Genomic DNA, 8,463 nt, shown 5'->3' on the forward strand with positions numbered 1-8,463 from the left:
TTCTTCTTCTTCTTCTTCTTCTTCTTCTTCTTCTTCTTCTTCTTCTTCTTCTTCTTCTTCTTCTTCTTCTTCTTCTTCTTCTTCTTCCTCTTCTTCTTCTTCTTCTCGACTCTTGTTGTGAAAGCAGTTGGGTCCAGGAGACAGAAGCAGGGTGAGAAGAAAAGAAAAAAAGGTCGGAAACACCTCTGACATGTCAACGCACTCAGAGCTGAGGTGAGTAACCACCGTCTCTGTCGCCACGGTGATTAGTAGCATCCTCACTTCACACACACACACACAGAGACACACACACACACACACGCTGGTGTCTGTGTTTTCTTAACACTTCCATGAAGCAGACACACACACCTAACCACTATATCGTCGTCGTCGTCGTCGTCATCATCGTCATCATCATCATCATCATCTTCATCATCATCATCATCATCATCGTCGTTTCTCCCAGGAGACGGTGGACGTGACAGTTAGCGATGCTAATGTTGCCCCACGTGAACACGTCCTCGTTTCCATCAAATCTGTGTTTGTTTTCATTAGCGTTTGCTGCAGCAGCTTCATCACGTTTGTTCTAAACCAACACCAACGTGTGTGTGTGTGTGTGTGTGTGTGTGTGTGTGTGTGTGTGTGTGTGTGAGTGAGAGAGAACCTGCATTTTTGGTCGTCATCGTTGTTGTCGTTGTTGCTGCACACTTGTTAGCCGAGTGTGTTAGCTGATTGTGTGTGTATTGGTTTGAGTCGGTGTGTGTGTCGGTGTGTGTGTGGGTGTGTGTGGGTGTGTGTGTCAGTGTGTGTGACGCTCTGATGAGATCGACTCCACTGACAGCCCTGAGTCGTTCAATGACAGCGTGAGACTTCTGTCACTTTTCAAACACGTTTCTTCCAAGTGTGAGTTTGAACTGTACGTTTGAACCAGTGTGTGTACACACACACACACACACGTGTGTGGGTTTTTGCATGTGTGTGTGTGTGTGTGTGTGTGTGTGAACAGTGTCATTTATTTGTCATGTGACAAATAAGACGGAGAATCTTTCATCCTTCTTCTTTCTCATCTCATCATCGTTTTTCAGAACGTAGTTGTGTTTTTGTACGTGCAAACACACACACACGCACACACACACACACACACACACGCTGGTTTGTTTGTCTCAAATCAGCCCATAATTATGTTTCTTGTTTATACTTTGTCTGGTAACAGAGCTCAACAAAGTGTTGAATCCTGTTTTGTTTTTGCAGAACAGAAATAGTTTTGTCTTTGTCTGTAATGATGCTGCACGTCACTGTCACAGCAGCAGCAGCAGCAGCAGCAGCAGTAGTGTTAGCAGCAGTGTTAGCAGCAGCAGCAGTGTTAGCAGCAGCAGTGTTAGCAGCACCAACACCAACTAACACCCAGGTTATTAGAGGTGCTTAAAATCCTTTAAAAGTGCTTGGAATTTGCGACCTTTTTTTCTTCTACCAAAGAATTTCAAACTGAACTTTTTCCAGTTTTTAAAGAGCGAAATAAATCCTGGAGTTTTACTGAGAGGAAAAAAAAAGCTCTGCTCCTGTGTGACCTTGAGCTGACCTCTGATGTCATTCAGCAAATGATGCCAAAGTTAGTGACGTGTTCACTCCTGAAACGAGACAAACAGCTGAATGTTAGTTAAACAACAGCCAAAAATGTCATAAAAACACCGTAAAAAAAAACACCGTAAGGCTACGAACAGCCATAAAGTCGAACAACGACATTTGACTAAAAATAAGTTACAATTTATGTTTTCTGAAAGATTAGCAATTATTGCTATTATTATTTTTATTCCTACTTTCCAACAAGTAATTCTCTTGTTATTCTTGAAAGTTTTGGAAAAGACGTTAAAAATCAATGAAACATCAGCGTTTGAACAAAAAAAACAAATACTTCATAAAAATAGATTTATTAAATTATTAAAAACAAACTGAATCTTTATAAACATGTCTACATTTAAATAAAAATTAAAGATCATCTTTTGTAGATCTCAACTATCGTAATGTTATCATCAAAATTCTGGCTTTTTTATATAACAATTTATATATTATTTATTATTATTATAACCATTGATTTTGCTGGAAAAAAAAATCAGAAAATATTATTTTTATTTCTGTTTTTGTTCCTGATCAAATCGATCGCTGCAGTGGTGGTGTTTTTTTTTTTTTTTTTTTTTTTTTTTACAAACAGGGCAGAAAATAAATGTATTTCTAATTTAGTTTGAAATGTTCATAGTCTTTGACTTTATCCACATTTATTTTCACAGATATTTAAGTCCAACTCTAATAAGAGCGATTTTACAAATTAAAAAAAATGAGAGCAGAAATGACCGAAGATAAGAAAAACAAGTTCTCGTTTTTTGTTTTTTTTTTGTTTTTTGTGGGTTTTTTTGCTTCTTTTTTTCCCCCTTTTCTCTTCTTCCTTCCAACACGGGAGAACGTCGATGATGAGATAATGCCTTGGGCAGAGCCATACTGCCCCCTGTTGTTTAGGAAAGATCATGACACCGCAGCATGAGCTCCAACGAAAAAGAAAAAAAAAAATTTTGTCAGGGTCTCATTTCACAATATTGTAACCATTTCAGCTCAGATGAGCCAACGCTGTGTAAGAGTAAATGGTGAGAACATTAGAATAAATCAACTACAGGCTTCAAATTGCACAAATTATATCAACTGGACAAAAATGTTCTATTGTTCCCATCAGTGTGTTTGAACGTGATCCATCAAAGTTTCACAGAATCTTTCAAGTCTTTGTCTGAATTGACATTTTTACACTGAGCTGTGGGTTCTGTTACAAATTATACATCTATAAACTTAAAGTTAAAGTTAAAAATGCTAACTTTTAGCATAAAACATAAAGACACATAGATGATACAAACTCGATGATCCACCTTTATAAAAAATATTTTAGTCACGACACGGGCTGACAAATAGTTATTGAAAAAAAAAAAACATTATCAAAGCCATCAGATACTTGTGGGAATCAAACTGACAACCTTGTTGTTGTAAGGCAAAAGCGTTAAACCCTTGTTCCACTGTGTGGCCCCAGCACTGTCATAATGCAGTTATTTCTAAGAATGTTTTTTTTTTAAATTCTTTGTAGTTTGAAAATGTAACTCACGAAGGAATCGACCTAAAAGTTAAAGACGGTTTGGAGAGGTCAGAGGTCAGAGGTCAACGGTCACTCAGTTCAGTGTAGAGGATGATTCATCGTTTCCTTTGAGTAGAAATATAAGGTTCCATAGGAAGTAACGTTTTCATGCAGGTCAACGTGTGAACTATTTTTACACTCCTTGTGAGTACATGTAACACCGTCGGGTTCTAGTACTATTGTGAGTTCTAGTACTATTGTGAGTTCTAGTACTGTTAGTACCTTCTGTCCTCGCTGACATCGGTTCCATCTGAAGCTTCAGAAATTGTTATATAAATGTATTTTCATTGCCCACAGACATTTTTCCTTTAAAATTTAAAGCTCTTTGACCCCAATTTTGTTCAAGTTACTTTTCCTTTTTTTTTCCCTCTGTGTTTCATTTACAAACTTGGCCGTGCAGCCAACTTCCTCCCAGAGCGCTGAAGAAACCTTGAGGGGGAGAGAGAGAGGAGGAGGGGGGTGGGGGGAGAGGAGGAAAGATGGATGAACTTCATGGAGAAGGAGATAAGTGCAGATGAAAAAAAAAATAACAACAACAAAAAAGAAAAACCCACAGTGTTTGACAGATGAGCCGCAGAAACAGAGGTGCAAATGGAGACGGTGATGACTCGCAGAAAGAAAGATGGAGGGCAGAGGGGGGAGGATGGGTGAGGAGATGAGAGGCTGGCAGTGAAACTGAGGGAGAGGTTGAAGGAAGGAGGTGGAGAAGCAGAGGAAAAGTTCATCTCTCTCTCTCTCTCTCTCTCTCTCTCCCTCTCTCTCCTTTGGACTCCTGACAACGCAGTAGGAGTCAGACTTTACCATCTGTCTGTGGGAGAGAGGGGAGACAACGGAGCCTCACCTTCTCCTCTCACTCCTCATCCTCATCCTCCCCTTGAAGGAGAAGTGGTGAAAACCGCAGACACGGGCTGAGTTTTTAATCGGGAATCCAAATTAATCTTGGACTCCAAAACTTAAGATTCAAAGAACCAGAAAAACAAATCCTAAATCGATTCTATGATTGTTTAAAAAAAAGAAATAATTTCGTAACAAATGTCCTTGAGTTCTGAGAACAAACCCCAGTATCTGGAGTTATTTTTAAAAGCAAGATTTCTTTAAAGGTATAATTCTCATTTTTTTTTTTTTATTCAAATGATAAATGGATTAATGGAATTCCTGAATTCAAAATCAGACAGAAACAACGTTCCTTTGGGGAAAAGAGTCCGAACTCAGAGTGTGGTCCAAGAATGCTGCGTAGAAAAGGCAGAATTCTGAGGTAAACACACACAAAAAAAATGTATAAAATACTGAGAGAATCAGGAATCTGGCTTTAATTTGAAAAAAAAAAAAAAACCCTCCCATGTGTCCTTAATCCTGGCCTCTTCCTCTCCTTCTCATCTTCACCCTGACAGTGTGTGAGTGAAAGAAAACCAGACAGAGACGATTGACGGACAGGATGCTAATATACGCTAATATGCTAATCTTCTGTGTGTGTGTGTGTGTGTGTGTGTTAGCCCCTGGGTAATAAAACAATACAAAGAGAGCTTTAGGCCTGCTGGGCCCACAGCAGCACTTGAATACAAAATCAGCCTGAAGAGATCACTGGGGGGAAAAGTGTGTGTGAGTGTGTGTGTGTGTCTGTGTGTGTGTGTGTAGAGCCTTGGTTTTCCAGTATAGTGTCCGTTGTTCAGTACTTTTCAGTTTCTAAAAGTAAGAGAACGACTTTACAACAGCTCCAGTCACAGACGGATGAAGTTCTGAAAAAGAAAAACGAAAAAAGAAAGTCAGATAGGATTGAAGATGATGATGATGATGATGATGATGATGATGATGATGATGATGACGATGAAGATGATGATGGAGGGCGTGAAATCAAACAGTCAAACACAGTGACCTATAAAAAGATCTGCACCGGGGAACGAGTTGCACAGTTGAAATGCTATTTCTACCAGTTTCACTTCTCTATGGGTACACTGACACACACACACACACACTGACACACACACGTGTCCACAGTCCTCAGTGGTTCATGTGCTAAACTTCATAAACCCTTACATCAGGTCAGATTCACACACGTTTCAGATCATTTTTTTTTATTCTCGTTAGCTTTAGCCTCTGTTTTCCTTGTTTAAACTTTAACTGTTTTTCCTTGTGATTATTTGGCTACCTGTTAGCAACACGGGAAGCTAAATCTTAATGATCCTCGGTAAAAATTAATTAATTATAAAAAGCAATTTAGCTTTGTTCGTTTGTTTGTTTTGACCTTTCGGTCGTAGCTCATAACCGTGCTAGCTCTTATCCCCCAGATGTTAGCTTTCTTAATTGTTGACTCGTGAGCGATAAATCATGAATAAAAATATATATTTTTGTTAGCGGTTTGTACAATACCTGTGGCTAACTAAGCATAATGTTTCTATTGAGCTTTTTTTTTTTTTTTAAGAAAACGATTAGCTGCCAAAAAATGTTCCCGTATCCTTTTAAACCGCTAAAGTCATGTTGATTTGAAGCTAGCTAGAGCGCTCTATTGGGTAAATTCTTCCTGTTCTAATTGCTCAGTTTTAGCAGCTAGCCTTCAGTTTCACTGTGGCAGTTGTAGCTAACTGTGGGCTGCTCTGTGTTTAGCCTCACAGTTGACCTGAGGTGTTTCACCTTAATGGACCATACACACAATTACTGCTGATTAATCTGATACTTAACACTTTGACCCCAATCAGGGGAATCACACACTCTCTCACACACTCACACACACACTCACACACACTCCACTTAATATTCCGACCCTTTTCTGGTATCACTGGCTTCTCAGGTACAGAGTGTGGTGTAACAGAGCTGCAGGTCAGCCCCGCTGAGACCACAGAGAGAGAGAGGGAGACAGAGAGAGAGAGAGAGAGAGGGAGAGAGAGAGAGAGAGGCAGAGAGAGAGGGAGAGAGAGAGAGAGAGAGGGAGAGAGAGAGAGAGAGGGAGGGAGAGGCAGCCGTTCCCTCAGGGATGACCATCCGGTCCACATCCTCTGGGAACCTGGAGATTTCAGGAGTGGCACTAGAACGGGGCAGTAGTGGAGCTGAGGGCCCCCACCCCCGGCGTGGGGGGGGGGGGGGGGAGGGAGTTTGGGGGGGGGGGGGGGAGAGGGGGGGGGGGGGGGTTCAGATCATTTAGGAGAGCTGGGGGCCAAAATGGAAAAGTGTAATGGAGACGGATAATGTCCTGAGTGAAGAGGAGCCACTGATGCCACTCAAGTCCTAAAAGTACCTCTGTGGTAATACTGCCAACTACTGTGTAGTACTTGTCATGGTACTTTTCAGTGAGGACATGAGATAAAAGACGGAGTAACAGGCAGAGTAACAGACGGAGTAACAGAGAGAGTAACAGGTGGAGTAACAGACGGAGTAACAGACGGAGTAACAGGCGGAGTAACAGATGGAGTTACAGACAGAGTAACAGGCGGAGTAACAGACGGAGTAACAGAGAGAGTAACAGACGAAGTAACAGAGAGAGTAACAGACGAAGTAACAGATGGAGTAACAGGCGGAGTTACAGACAGAGTAACAGGCGGAGTAACAGGCAGAGTAACAGGCGGAGTAACAGACGAAGTAACAGGCGGTAACAGACGGAGTAACAGAGAGAGTAACAGATGGAGTAACAGACAGAGTAACAGACAAAGTAACAGAGAGAGTAACAGATGAAATAACAGACGGAGTAACAGGCACAGTAACAGAGAGAGTAACAGGCAGAGTAACAGACGGAGTAACAGAGAGAGTAACAGATGAAATAACAGACGGAGTAACAGGCACAGTAACAGAGAGAGTAACAGGCAGAGTAACAGACGGAGTAACAGAGAGAGTAACAGATGAAATAACAGACGGAGTAACAGGCACAGTAACAGAGAGAGTAACAGACAGAGTAACAGGCGGAGTTTTGGGGGGTTGTGTTTGAAATTTTTATTTGGGATTAAAATTTGAAAATAAAGGTCAGATTAGAACTCAGGATTAGGGTTATTTGGGATTAAAATTTGAAAATTAAAGTCAGATTAGAACTCAGGATTAGGATTAGGGTTATAAGATTGAAATGGTCCAGATTAGATTAAGGGAGTCGTGTGTGTGTGTGAAGTGCTCACAGAACCTTGTTTGTGTGTGTGTGTGTGTGTGTGTGTGTGTGTGTGGCCACTAATGAGATGTTGACTCCACAGTGACTGTGCTTCATTGTTTGTCCCACTTATTTATTTATGAGCACTTGAAGTGTGAGTTCAGGGAAAAGTTCAGACAAACTGAGCGAGCGAGAGAGCGAGCAAGGCACAGACACAGAGAGAGAGAGAGAGAGAGAGAGAGAGAGCTGATCACATCAATATGTTAAATTAACACAGGATTCTCTCTTTAATGTTACTTTTATCTGAGAAACAACCAGAGACTGTGGCTGTTTATCAGACCGAGGATGGATGTGTGCACGACTCCATCCATCCATCCATCCATCCATCCATCCATCCATCCAACTCCACACACTCTTCTCAGATCTTCTTGCTAAAAATTAATTCTCTCCCTCTCTCCCTCTCTCTCTCTCTCTTTCGTCTCATGCTAATCTGTTCCCTGTTGGTCCAGGTTATGCTGATGAGACGCAAATACAGATGAGCCTGATGAATAATAATGAGGCTACACACACACACACACACACCCACCTGATCAACCTGGGAATGCCCTGTGGTTTACCTGTCTGTCTGTCAATCAAACGTGTGACGTCTGTTGTAGTGGATTAGCGTGTGTGTGTCACAGCCAGCGCCTGTTTCTTTCTCCGTCTCCCGTACATTAATATTAAACCTGGAATCGAGCGTCTTTGTTGCTTTGACTTTGACTTCAACCTGCGTCGCTGCTGTTTCTGAATCTTCAGCGAAACAAACACGTCATCACGTCTTTTCAACTCTGTCGTCTCTCTGTACTTCTTTTAAGAGGAACCTAATGTACCAGACAAAAAAAGAAACACAAGTTAATAACAAAGATAAGTGATAAATAAATCAGCCTGAATCAATATTTGTTTAAAACATTTTGAACAGGAACAAAAAAAAAAAGTTTCAAACGTCAGCTTTGTCTTTACGACTGTAGCCGTGAGGCCGCGCTGCAGTTGACAGATGTACATCTAAACTGGACTATTAGTCTGTTTGTTTAAGGAACCGTTGGCTCTGGAGGCCAATAATGTGTTTTCACTGTAAACACTTCTTCTCTTCCTGAATAACTGTGAGGGGGGGGGAATTCCCCTCCGTCCCCCCGGTCCACCGATGGTTTCCTGAAAAAAAAAAAAAAAAAAAAAATCAACCAGGCTTGGCTCTAATTACATTCCCAGACCCAAA

General features: G+C 41.1%; 1 long non-coding RNA gene across 7 annotated transcripts in view; it reads left to right on the top strand.

The window, feature by feature from the left end:
- Positions 1–8,463, top strand: part of LOC103395523 (uncharacterized) — a 46,857-nt gene that overhangs the window by 29,564 nt on the left and 8,830 nt on the right. For 6 of the 7 annotated variants that reach the window (XR_003052874.1, XR_003052875.1, XR_003052871.1 and 3 more), the window contains one exon: positions 128–213. This is a non-coding gene — a long non-coding RNA (uncharacterized LOC103395523). Of the gene's footprint in view, positions 1–124; positions 214–8,463 lie in introns of all 7 variants that reach the window. The other variant, XR_003052876.1, reaches the window with a different exon arrangement.

Source organism: Cynoglossus semilaevis, chromosome 19 (genome assembly GCF_000523025.1).
Source record: "Cynoglossus semilaevis isolate Cse_v1.0 chromosome 19, Cse_v1.0, whole genome shotgun sequence".
NCBI lineage: Eukaryota > Metazoa > Chordata > Actinopteri > Pleuronectiformes > Cynoglossidae > Cynoglossus > Cynoglossus semilaevis.